At 35.8% G+C, this 14,553-nt stretch overlaps 1 protein-coding gene across 1 annotated transcript in view; it reads left to right on the top strand.

The window, feature by feature from the left end:
• LOC123877337 (dual specificity tyrosine-phosphorylation-regulated kinase 2) overlaps positions 1 to 14,553 on the top strand; it is a 254,577-nt gene that overhangs the window by 160,244 nt on the left and 79,780 nt on the right. The window lies entirely within an intron of this gene.

Here is a 14,553-nt window from a genome sequence, read left to right as displayed (position 1 = left end):
ACTTCAGGAATGGATCTTATTGAAAGTAAATTACACTATCATGTTAAAAAAAAAGTTGCCGTACAGAGTCAAATGATTTTACAGCTTTAAAAATTAAGTATACCATGAAATTAAGATAATTATTGATACACATTCAAATGAACACTAATTTTTTTACGGCATTATTTTTAATAGTACTTTTGAGTGCTAGATAATGTTTTGGAACCAAAGCCGTACTTTGTCAAATCACCCCCCGGACCACGGAAAGAGAGGGGGTTGCTACCCTCAATTTTTTCCCCTTGTCGCATGATTTTTGTACGGCGTTGCGGAATAATGGATTAGAGGCTGTATTGAAACAGTATGAAACTAGTGCCGTACAGAATTAAATGACCAAATTTACCCCGGAAATTGTCAGAAAATCAAAACATTTACTGACTTTGTGGCGCACCATTTTTTTACGGCACTGCGCGCTTTCTTATTATTTTTCATGGATCTATCGATGGTAAAAATGCCGTACAAAAATATATGACCAAAATGTACTCACTCTACCTGCACTTTTCAATTCTCACCAGCACTCTGTTGGACAGCTTACAAGTGACGGCATAGTGCTGAAACTTATTATTTTATGCTCTTATATCGTCCTGTATACGTCACCTGGTGGTTCATATGACCCACCCATTTTTAAACATGGGCCTGTAGTCTATATGTCTGTTCGAGCATTAACAATATCCGTTTGTGAGATAGTAGAACTTTATCAAAGAATTTCCATTTCGACCCAGCGAAGCAAGGCTTTAACAAAGATACTACAGTCAATTCTACTTTATTCTTCTTTACTACTTGGAAGTACTCGTATCTTGAAAATACTGAAGTGAAATTAAATTATTTTAAGCCTCGGAAGAAATCGATAAACATAACTAACTACAAGAAGTCATATAAGACAAGGGGAAGTAATACAAGAGCGCTTCCATCAACTTTACAAGATATTTATATTGTAAAATTAATAGGCACTTTGTCTGGTTTGTAAGTGATAGTACCTAACCCTAAGTAATTTAAGTAACTATTGAATAGGGTTTTGGACTGTAGTAATCATGTGATGTTTTGTATTTAAACAACCGCTGTACAAAACATCACATCATTTTATATTAATACATTTTGGACTGCAATAGCCTATTTTGAAACTGTTTCTATTTTCGCAGTCCACTGAATATACTAAGTGAATGGATTTGATCAAAGTTGGATTAAGTTGGATTATGTCAGCTGCTCGTTCCCCTACCGATCTTCTCTTTTTTGTATTGATCACGTATTACTCTGAAAATAGCTTTTTCTATCTGTCTAAGTGACCCGGAGCTTTCTTATCCGACTATGTTTCGGGGCCGTAAGTTATCTTAAGTGACAAGTAGGTACACTGTGTAAAGTTACTCGCAACCCACACTGGCAGAGTCAAGATGCGGCGTCTTTCTCAAACTTAGCTTTTGTACTTTGGCATAAGGGGGCAGGCGCGCGCCAAGCTTTTTCCATGTTTTATTTTGTGTGCCAATTTCAACCGTATGAAAGTTGACTTAAAGTTATTATTAAAAAGCCTCCATTCCGTCTGTATGCGTCGACCGTTACTTTGATAATTCGAGCGTATCGAAATAAAAATTGCTTCTTCGTATTTATCGTTGACTCTATTTCGGTAGTAGATTTTCAACTGTCGGCTGACTGCAACAAATATTTACGAGTCGATTGGAACTTGATATAGTTTGGCAAAAGTTTTTTTTGATGTCTTTTGGCTTGTGCCTATTGGTTCCCATTCCCATGTTAGATATAGACCGTATCTGATCTAAGTAAATCAAATCGTATAGGTTTATTCAGTTTTTAAGGGGCGTTTATTCTTAGTGTGATCCAAAAAAAGTAACGTTGTCTTATTATTTGGAGAAATGGATCTTGTATCTTATGCAAAAAATAATCATTCATTTCAAAGGATTCTTCTTTAAAGGCGCGTGCACGACAATGATTACTAAGTACCAGTTTGTTGACGCGCTCATGTTCTAAATGCTCTTGGCACACTTCCAAGGACCGCACATCGGGCCCTTTGTCTGTCTGTCTGCCTCTTTGTCTACTCCAGCTTACTGCCATAACTGCGTGCTTTGTTTCGATACAAGGACCGTATCATGGATTATTTATGAACGCAGGTAGATCGCACGCAATGCGGTGGTATTAAATAAGGTGCTTACCATGTTACCACCCAAGAGTGGCTGAATGATGATCTAATTGTCCCACTTTTAGAATGCAAATGGCACGAATAGGACTATCATCGCTAAAGCCTTTGTAATTTTGGTTCGTCTGTGCTGGTGCAGCCCAAGAATAAAGAACAGTGCAACAAATGCTTCAAGGTCGTGAAAAAACGTTGACGCATTGATTGCGCTTGGGTTGCTGTGCTGTATTTTTGGGTTATAAGCAAAAAAATAGTTCTAGAGTCAAGACTAGTGACTAATATAATAATTATAATATTAGATTAGGTGTCTGTAATGCCCTTGTACCACAATGTGTTACGAACATTTTTATGTATAATGGTATGATTACATTCGATTTAGGAGTCAAACTTTGGGCTAAAAAAAAAAAAAAACTTTTTTACCTAATAGTCCTGCCATAAACAGCCAGGCTGATTCTTTGCTCATATAATAAGCCATAAATATGACGCAACTGCAATGAAATACCACGCAAGATTTTTGCATTAAAACTGACTTCAAGTTCTTTACGGTGAATGGAAAATTATTCAGGACTTCAGGAATGGATCTTATTGAAAGTAAAAAAAACTTACTCTATCTAGGACTTAATCTATCTAGGAAGGCAGATACACACGTTATAAGACCACTCACTCTTTTTGAGTCGGGGGTTAAAAAAATATACTCTGCTTAGTCATTGCAAGTTTGAAGTGATTTCAGCTGGTCGCTGCATCTATCAATCATTCAGCAACGCGAGAACGCAATAGCTCCAACATGTTTTACACGGGCAGGATTAAAAACAATGTGCTATAATAATAATGAACAGTGTGAACACTTTAATGATACAGGGGGAGTTAGTAATAAACGTCCGAGTAGAATGTATTGCCGGAAATCGCGGGGCAATATTAAAACACCCCACGTTTTCGGACAAAGAGTGGATTATCTGACGTTCCCCTTATGGTCGTGGCCACCAGGGGTGCTATTGTGAGGGTATTTAAGTTTGTTTATATTAAATTATAGTATCGTATTGGTCAGGGTTAGTGATTCTTTTCCTTATAACCCCTAAGCGCGAACGTTGTGATTATCAGATAGCTATAATAGCACGTGTTGTGATTCGCTAAATTTATTCTGAACGGTATCCTTGCTGGCAACTGTGCATTTTAACCTGTATAGCAGTGTGATCTAGAGTGAGACAACTCTCGGTTTGATCCTGAATTGACGATAGGTCAAAATATTAGGCTATACCTAATTTTGCACAACTTAGATAACTACAATCTCCATCTACAAAATTTTAAAAAATTAGAATATAGTGTACAGTAGGTATTTAGGCTATCGTTAACAGCTATATTCAGCTAAGCTAAACAAAACCTTACTTCCATTTTAGAGGCTTTTTTACAGCAAATAGTTGCAACTATTCAAAAAGTTCTTTATGGCCCATAATTCCATATGCTCTCGATATTCCTTTGATATTCGTTCCCCACGCAACAAGTGTGGCTAGGCTCAAAGCAATCGTTTTATCAATAGCTGTAGTGGTGCGCTTTGCATCCACTAAAGAGTATAGGCCCTGAATGGCGCCCTCGTTCTAAGGACTGCAGTCGAGCGTAAAGGCCTTTAGTTCCCACTATAAGTACTATACATGCTATGCCCTAACTGTAGTTAGGGCTACTAATAATTTAGCAATTACCCACTGGCGTCTGTGTGAAAAAATCTAAATAACTGGCGTTGTTACTTCAGCTTGTTTATGCTTTCGGCGATATTTGCGTCTATTTGTATGATGAAGGATAGTACCTAACCGTAATCCCCATGTTACCTCTCAGAGCGCTGGAGATACTTACATTTTAAATTTGATAGTATACCTTTCCTCTACCTGAGCATAGCCCTTTTTCGTGGCTACTTTGGATCACAAAGGCCTTCAGCTGTCCTTTGTAATGATAATGTCTGTGTAATCTGTCCGTTCAATTGAGATATTCACCTGTTGATTTTAGGCACACACATGCTTAACAGTGAGATCGCGTTCCATACAAAATAAGGGTGAATCAATAAAACTTTGAATTGAGAGTAAAACTTTATAAGTAAAAAAGATTTATAAAGTTAAAGTAAAGCTTTTTATAAAAATGAAATAAAAGTTCTCATGGAAAAACAGTAAGTGGGTCCAAATTCGATTGTCAAAGAGTTTCGAATTTCAATATCCCAGCTCTATCATCGATTAAATAATATGCTCATTGAAACCATAATAGTGCACGTCTCCATTTGAGCTGAATTGAACAGTTGAAAGTAACATCTTTTAGGCAAGCGCGCTCCATCTTAGGCTGCATCGTTACTTGTCAGCCTAGTCTATTAATTGAAAAAAACCCGAAAATGTGATCATACGAAGCATACGAAACAAGGGAATCTAATAAAAAGCTTTCAGGAACAGCTTGCCCTACGAAAAACTCAGACTTTAGCCTAGCAATAATTATTAAAAACTGTATTTTACCGTGTTAAAAGTTAAGCGCTCATTAAGTTAGGAATGCGATTATAATTCACCTCTAGAGGAACCTGGAACACCTCTACTTAATTTGTTATGCACTAAAATATTCCCGAAATTCGTCAGCACTTTGATGGTAAAATTTTGTAACGTGTTGGATGAGGTGCGTGATATTTAACAAATAAATAGAACTTTTGATTAATTAATTAGTTGATTAATGGAGTTATATAATAGTATGTTTTCTATTCAGGCATCATCATCAAAGGATTTAGGCCATAGTCCGCCACGCTGGCCAAGTTCGAATTACCAGACTTCACACATCTTTGAGATCATTATGAAAAATTCTCGATGTTTTCTTTCATTGTTAAAGCAAGTGATATTTAATTGTTTAAAAAAAAAAAAAAAAGATTCCGACGAATTGAGAACCTCCTCCTTTTTTGGAAGTCGGTTAAAAACGCACGTCACTCCGAAAAACTTAGCGCTGCCTGCCCAGAGTCGAATCTCTGAATCCCAAGTAGGAGGCGGACGTATTAACCAGTAGATGCGTTTCCTTAAAAATTGTCACTATTGTGACTCCAACCAGATACTAAATTCCAAAATCCAAAGAATGTGTTTGTAATTAGGAGAGTCATTACTCGAAGTGCGTTGTATTGATTATTCCGGGAAAGCTACAAACATTAGTCACCCACGCCAAGCCACAGACTACAGACAGCATGTAGATGGACATAAAAAACCGGTCAACTGTGAGTAGGACTTGCACAAGAAGGGTCCATCCTATAAGAAATAATACTTTTTTTTAATTTTCATGGCGATTATTCTAAAAATTTTATTATTTGTGGTTATAGCGGCAATAGAAATACACATTCTATGAAAATTTCAGCTCTCTAACTATTATAATTGATGAGATACAGCCCGCCTGACAGACAGACAGACGAAGTGAAGGCTTAGTAATAGGGTCCCGTTGAAACTTTTCGGGTACGGATTACTAAAAAAGCCAACATTACAAACTTACATGACGTATGATATAAAGCGCAAATGTGCAGTATGCGATATGCAATAATATGTATAACGCCAGCCTGTCAGCTTCTATTTAAAAATCGGCTTCAACTCGGCTCGTTTGCTGTCTATCATTCTCTTTACGTCTATGCTCCAGACTTCCAGGATACAGCAATACTGATAGCTCGTTCCCAGACATGGATATTTAGTAGTCTAGACTTGAGACGGCACCTAGTTGGAAAGATGAACTTCCATATAAAGGGATCTTTACTTGAGTTATTATCAAGTTTAAAGAGCTGACAAATTAGCAGATAGCGCGGATCAATCCATACCAATATTATAATTGCGAAAGTGTGTCTGTCTGTCTGCTACATTTTCACAGCTCAACCGCTGAACCGATTTTAACGAAAGTTGGTACAGAGCGGACGTAGGCAACTTTTTGTCCCGGGAAAGCAAAGAAGATTTTAAAAAAAGCTAAATCCACGCGGACGGAGTCGCGTGCATAATCTAGTTACGTATAAATGGATTGCTTAACACATTAAACTGCATCCACTTTGCAGTAGTGGGTTAGAAAATAGGCTTCATAAACAAAACTGTCATACTCTGACCTTCTGATGTCGGTAGCGGCTTATCATTCAGCGTCTATTGTATAAGTGCTACCTTATTCTCCATTGGAGTAGGTATAAATTGTTCTTCTATTCTATTCTTTAACTGTGGTCAAGGTCAGGGTCGATGTCGCGACGGTGTATTCACTAGAAGATTTCTAGTACTACTGCATTGGTATTTCGGATAGAAATCTTTACTTCAGTATATATTTTTGTGCCACTAATGAGTAATGACTCGCACAAAAAGGGTTCTGTAGCATCGTACAAGATAATATAACACAATGAACTTTTTATTTTTTTATTTTTTATTAATTATTATTATAGCGGCAATAGAAATATACGCTCGGTAAAAATTTCAACTCTCTGCCTATTATAGTTCGTCAGATACAGTCCACTAACAGACAGACGGACGGACAGCGGAGGCTTAGTAATAAGGTCCCATTGGCATCCTTCAATTACGGAACCCTAAAAACTTACGAAAGAAGCTGAATTACTCTACATTTTAAGAAAATTGGATAATAATAATTTAGATAATACGTTCCAAAAGCGACGAGCGAAAGTTCTGAGACGTAACACAGGAGCCATAAGGTTAAATACTTACCTTATTTTGAGGTCTTCAGGGTTACTTACTTAATAGGAATATGCATAATTATGTTTATACAGCAAATTAACTTTATAGATTTTATTAGTTTCTATTAAAATACGACATCAATATAAAACTGTTTTTATGAGTGCTAACTTTCAATTTGCATAGCGGTTTAACTTACAACATAATATTATTGAGGTGTTAGGAAATTAATATGGACTGCTACCGGTATTTCCATAGTAAGAGTTAGGACGATATTAAGTAATTGTTTAAACCAAATATGGTCTTTTACTTGATTGTTTATGTGAAGTAAATAATTGTAATCATATAGCATTACTTACTAATAATTTTCTTCTTTTGTCCACAGGTAACGAAACTATTCAACATTTTGCCTGAAAGTTTTTGGTGAGAATAATTTAATCTCAAATTGTATAGAAGACAAGTGTAAATTAAAAATTTATAACACCCCCGTCAAGTGAAGGTTACAGTAACTAGAAAAGACCGAAAAGACCTGATAACTTTCAAACGGCTGAACCGATTTTCTTGGACTATTCCGCGCCTACGATCCAAAGTATCTGAGTTTTCCAAAACATCATTTTCAAATAAATAATTATGTATCTAGGCAACGTCCATCTTGACAGCTTGACATTTGTCAATTGACATAATATTATGAACCTAACGGTTATCTAACCTTCTTTTCTACAAGAAAACTAGAAAAGAGCTGATAACTCTTAAACGGCTGAACCAATTTTTTTGGATTATAGCTAAGAACACTCTCGATCAAGCCACCTTTCAAACAAAAAAAAGTACATTAAAATCGGTTCATTCGTTTAGGCGCTACGATGCCACAGACAGATACACAGACACACAGATACACAGATTCACACGTCAAACTTATAACACCCCTCTTTTTGGGTCGGGGGTTAAAAATAAAATGGAAGGCAGACTCTTGCGAAGGCAAACTCATTGTCAACTAATTTTAAAAATTCTTTCATCATTAGTAAACTGCTTTATCCAGAAGTAACATTAGGAATATGTTGTACCTACTGTGTTCTGAACATAGTACATCATATTGCACCCGAGCGCAGCCAGGCGGATCAGCTAGTAATCATATAAAACAGATAAAAAGTTTGGTCTTCAAAAGGGTAGCACCTCTCGTTACCTAGACACCAGACTTTGTTAGCAAAGTTTTCGGTTACCGTCTATTTCGATAGTTCATACTGACTAGGTAATTGCGTGATTGATAGACAGAAATGTTCAGACAATATTTTCTGATTGTTCAAACTTGTAACCTTTTGGTAAACCGTATAGTAGCTTCTTTAGCCCTTTGGACGTCTGCTAGGAAAATCGGAACAACAAAAGATAAGACATTAAAAAAAAACGTCTTGCTTGTTTCTTGTGGTAAATTCTTAGTGTGTCCGTCTTTTAGTTAAAAGTAATCTATTAAAAAAAAGTATTTTGAAGGCCTACATTCTAGACCTTTAAAAAACATCTGAAAATGTATTAGACATCTTCTCTTTTTAATAATTTTAGTAATCCTATTCGCCTTTTTACGCAGAACAAACTTTATTTTTCATGATTACAACTTTACAAGGTGATTGACCGGCACTAGGACGTGTTTTTTATCTTTTCTAACAGACTTTAATTGTCACTTCGCAATAGATAATTGCCAAAAAGACAGGATGAGGTCATCCATCGACCTTTATTGTTGCTAATCGACCGATTAATTGCTTCTAAAGTTCTAACAAAACGACCCCCAATTTGTAGATTTCATAATTTATTATCTGTGATACAATCTATAGACTGCTGTTGTAAAATAATAATTTGTATCGTGATACCTTATGTAATCTGTCCGTCAAGTAATTGTAACCAAATGTCAAGTATGTTGTATGCACAATAAATAAATAATAATGCATAAATTTTGAGAAAAGACTCTATTATATTGGTGAAATGCCATATAAAGGATGAATTAAGGACTAAAATGCACATAACTTGGAAAAGTCAGAGATGCGTGCCCGGGATCGAACCCCCGACCTCCGAATAGGTGGCAAAAGTCTTAACCAATTGGCTATCACGGTTAAAATTACTTTACCAGTTTATAACTATGTTACTAGTTGTAAACATTAGTACATTAGTTTATAACTATGTTACTAGTTGTAAACATTAGTACATTAGTTTATAACTATGTTACTAGTTGTAAACATTAGTAGTAGTTAGTGTTGTATGTTAGTAGTATGTAACAAACGCAATAAGATTTCCGCTGAAAATATTAATTGAACTAGGCTAGTAATTAACGTTTGATACGCAATTACTTAAGCAATTAGGTCATTGTTCGCTAATACACTATTGATTACCTTGTATTACGACTTATTACGCGCCAGCTCCACGATAGCTCATTGAATAACTCCTGAAAATATTTTTTAATTTTCAAACCAGCATGGAGGTTGTCTTCTTATGAAATATTACCAGGAACTTGAACATAGTAGCGTTAAAACTCTTTCAATGCCTAAGTTCTTTATTTAAAATATCATTATTTTTTTAAACATAATTTTAGGAACTTATTGTTATGAGTAGCACGCGTACCTAATTAGAATAATGACTAATTTATCTCTTTTAGATGATGGTCAGTGGTCATTTTCTATAAAAAGCCTATGGTTACTCTTCAGGTTATTCTTATGTATAGAACTCATAATATTATGTTAGAGAAAGGTAAGAGATGTTTCAGAATAATAAAATTTTGAAACATCTCTTACATTATTCGGGTTATGATTTTATTATTTTTTAATTTCTAGACCGTCTCTACGATTGTACTGCTTTATCGACACAAAACTAAGCCCTGAAACTTACCAGTCCACCTATTTGCGTTCGTGGATGTTTCTGGACATATTCCAATGTTCCCGAGTAAGAAGTACCTATAGATCTCGCTAGGTGGCATTACAGGGTATTGCGAAATTTTTGGACCATTTTCATACTTTTCTTACGAAATGTCTTTATTCTGGTTCTGTTGAAAGCCGATATGTGACCAACTGTAATTTTTAGGTATATTAACACAATATAAAACATGTGGTTTTTGACGTCATACTTTAGGTTTGATTTATGATTTTTCACGAGGTTTGCTCTGACCTAGGTAGATGGCGGCTGTTAGTATCATACGAGTACCATAAATTGTAAAAAGTAGCAGATAAAGTCGTTGTAGAGTAGATCGGATGAGCCTTGTAAAATTGTCTATGCGTGACTTCAAAAATGTTGAGCGCGGCGCGTAGAAGTTATAGTACTCCGAGAGCGTCACCAAGAGCTTCAGTCATCTGTCAGTCTATGTGAAAAAAAAACTAGTCACGTGCGAGTCAGACTAAGCAGTTAGAGTTCCGTAGCCATGCTAGTTGCCAAAAAAGCGGTCATTCACTTAACATTTAGTGTTTATTTCATGTCAATCGGTTCATAAATAAAAAAGTTATGTCAATTTAAAGAATCACGGCGAACATTTTTAACGTACATGCTGCCCGAAAAGTCACTATTCCACGCGAACGAAGTCGCGGGCACAGCTAGTATTAAAAAATATTTTTAACAAGACATCGTGGGGGTAAACTGAAACATTTTTTTCGACGCTTTTTACATATGTTCAGTACTCAGGGGGTATCCTGATAAATTATTTTGTGGGACGTGTTTCATACAGGTCTTTGAATTTCCTCATTACAGTTTTTAATGATTTTCCTCTATAGCTTTCCTCAACATTATATCTAAGGATTTTAAAACCTATATTAGTAGGTATAAATTGATATACTGAAAACAAAATAATGAGAACGTTTGTCGCCCTTGGGCGCATCTATGATCTAGGCTAGCCTCGCGCTGGCCAAAGTAAATAAAGCTAAGTTTGAGTTGCTATCATGAAAGACGCCGCGCCTCGGCTCCGCCGGTGTGCCTTGCGCCTTACGATGGGCACAAACGATCAAGTTTACCGTCAAGTTTGAAGCGGACTTGAAGCTACGGCGTCCAATCAACGGATAGCATACAACGTCAGTGAGCATTACACCATGCCATAGGTACACCGTCAAGTTTACTGGATGCCGTTTCAAGCCCGCTGCATACTTGACGGGTAAACTTTATCGTATATGGTCCGCGTTATAACCATGTTATATATACGTAAACGTTAATAGACCTCACATAACATCTTTGTTTTATCTAGTAGTTGAATGAATATTAGTACATGTACAAAAATATATTTTTAGGGTTCCGTCCCTCGAAAGAAAAAAGGAACCCTTATAGAATCACTTTGTTGTCTGCTTGTCTGTCTTTCCGTCTGTCCGTCTGTCGTGTCTGTCAAGAAAACCTATAGGGTACTTCCCGTTGAATCATATAGTAAAAAATTTGTTTGCTAAATCACCTATAGATGGCGCGGCGCAATCCGTCATTAACTTGCAGTGTTCTACATAAAAGTGTTAGGTATATCTTATACGATGGTACGGAACATTTCGAGTGCGAGTCTGACTCGCACTTGACCGGTTTATTTTAATGTAATGTAGTAGAGCTACTAGCTGTATCGATTCCGCACGAGCATACTACTGTGTAATGAAGGCCAAATGAAAAACTTCGCTTTGATATCGAATCTGTACGTATCGATATGCGCAATTCTTTCATAAAATTGTTTGACATTGAAAAAATATTCGACATTGGCCTAGGTTCCGATAGCCACGAATAGATCAAATGGGTACGATGCTGCCATAGTTTATAGATAAATAATGAACTATTAGCTCTTTTTTTTTTGCTTTTCGGTTTTATTACTACGTAGCGGTATGACCTAGTTGCGACAGTACATAATATTATATCAAACGATACTGATGATGTAAGAATTCTAACGACACACCATACATCCAAATCTGTCCAGGTTTTTAGAAGTTATGGTGGAATAAAGAAACTAACATACTTAAATGAACGCTGCAATCGTTTTTTTGGGCAATCCTGTAATAAATACATTTCATTTTTAATCTCTGGGCAATTTATTTGAGTGTTTTACTAAAATTAGTATTTTGAATACATGTAACATTCATGTTACATGTATTCACCACACTCACACCACAGAATAATATATATGCTCACACATACGACCCCTGTGTTTCAAAGCTGCCCACAATTGATTCATATTTGGTCGGTCCGTGCCTGGCACTATTCGTGGGAACGACACGCTTCACGGTCAAGGGAAACCATCACATACATCATGTTTATTGTTGGCATAGGTACTAAAATATACCCAAACGTTTTAGGTTATTGTTATTATGGCAGAACGTTCTTACATTACGAGGTAGGTACGCCTCACCACCAACCATAATATGAACTTATATACTATATATAAATATGTATTGAATATAGACTAGGTAAAACTGAAGTATTTAGTGCGTTTTGTTTGGCACATAGGTACATACCTAACCGGTGACCAAATAGTGCATCGTAGGTATATGTATGCATGAATACCTATTTTGCAATAAAGTTTTTATCTATCTATCTATTTATTTTATTGCATTTCATGCATTTTGCAAACTTCTCTAAATACTAACTATAGTTGTCAAATAGTACCTGTGTTCAAAGGGTTTACTATACTGCATTATAAATTATAATATATCACTGCCAAGGCCCGCCTTACATATCATTGTTATCAAATGAAAACAAATAATTATATTTACAAAAGAAGCATGAATCACACTAATATTATAAAGGCGAAAGTTTGTATGTGTGTGTGTGTGTGTGTGTGTGTATGTTTGTTACTCCTTCACGCAAAAACTACTGGACGGATTTGGCTGAAATTTGGAATGGAGATAGATAATATCCTGGATTAGCACATAGGCTACTTTTTATCCCGGAAAATCAAAGAGTTCCCACGGGATTTCAAAAAACCTAAATCCACGCGGGCGAAGTCGCGGGCATCGGCTAGTATCATATAAATGCGAAAATAATATGGGTAAGTCTATTTTGGTAGGTATTTCTGTAAATCAAACTCTATGCCGCCGAAGTCTGGGGTTTTAATCTAGATAAAACAAAAACTTTGGAATAATTGTCTAGACTCAAACATGACATTTGCTATCTGCTACGGTCTATTTTGTCGGTAGAGTCGGTAAGGTCAATACAGAACAGTTCAATGTCGAACATTTCTGTGATGAATCCCGAACAACAATATTCCGGCATACGAAGATATCAAAGCTTTTTTATTATTCAGCCTTCGCAACGGACGCTGGTGGAAAATCAATACAACAGAGTATAATTAAAATTACGCACCCCACTGCTAAATTTTCCAGAGGTTTCACAAATATTTGATGAGTATGGAATATTTAGTAGATGGACGCCCAGGTTAAACTCAGAACTTATCCACCTAAAATGACGCAGCGGTGCCCTTTCGCCTTTTAAACTAGAAGTTCAGAGCTCTAATTTCTTACTAGATTTTGCCCGTGACTTCATCCGCAGTACAAGTAATTAGCATACGAGTGACCAGCCCCGGCTTAGCAAGCGTAGCTTATTACAATTTTCGTATGGATCTCTAATTTTTTTTAAAACAAAATAGATAATGTAGCTTTCTACTGGTGAAATAACTTTCAAAATCGGTTCTGTAGTTCCAGAGATTACCCCCTACAAATAAATTTACAAATACCTCTTTATACCAATTGCCGACCTGTTTTTGAAGCTTGATTTTCTCTATTTTGGTGCTGATAGCAGCAGTGAGCCTCATGTGAGCGTGTTGGGACGGATAGATGGCAGTCTAAGATGGAAAGGAGCTATGTTTTAAATTTAATTAATGCTCAACATGGAGACAGAATAGTCAAGCTCTTACAGAAGAGAAAAGTTTGAAAATGAAATCAGTTTATCCGCAGGTCGCCGCCGTAAAACAGGGATATTTAAATAAGCTCTCAGGAGTAGTGACGCATATGATTACCCCAATTCCCGACCCATGCTTACCTAACGTTAACCCATTGAAAAGGTAAATAAATGTAACGTGCTATTTCGATTGCATGTTGCATGTTAACGACTGTGCTGGTATATTACTTGTGAAGTTAAAAGTGCGTACTTTACTTATTATTTTTTAACCCCGACCCAAAAAGAGGGGTGTTATAAGTTTGACGTGTGTATCTGTGTATCTGTCTGTGGCATCGTAAGCTTTTAAAATAATGAACCGATTTTAATTTAGTTTTTTTTTGTTTGAAAGGTGGCTTGATCGAGAGTGTTCTTCCCTATAATCCAAGAAATTCGTTTGAAAGTTATCAGCTCTTTTCTAGTTATTACTGTAACCTTCATTGGTCGGGGTGTTATAAATTTTTAATTTACTCTGGTTCATAATATATCGTACATACAAATTTTTTACAACTAAGTACAGAGTTTAGTGAAGTTTTAATGTGGAATACCTCTAGTCTCTGACTTTGAAAGTGTGTTTACTATACTTGCAAGAATGTATTAATTTACTTTGTTCTTGAAATATGACTCCAAAACTTGCAAATATAATATAAAAATTAGTATAGCTTGAAACGAATCTTAGTTATTGTTCAAGGGGAGTAGTAATAAACTAATTTAAATAAAAACTATTGTCTGCATAAAATATTTATTTTATTAATGTAAACATAAGTTAATAGGAACTAAAATTACATATTATATACCTGGAAATACTTATGAATACTTAAAAATATAATAGAATTAAAATCTTGGTGAAACAATTTTTTAATTAAATTGTAATTACAT

Source organism: Maniola jurtina, chromosome 23, assembly GCF_905333055.1.
Source record: "Maniola jurtina chromosome 23, ilManJurt1.1, whole genome shotgun sequence".
In the NCBI taxonomy this organism is placed as follows: Eukaryota; Metazoa; Arthropoda; class Insecta; order Lepidoptera; family Nymphalidae; genus Maniola; species Maniola jurtina.
The sequence above is the reverse complement of the archived record's forward strand: the minus strand, read 5'-3'. Positions and strand labels throughout refer to the sequence as shown.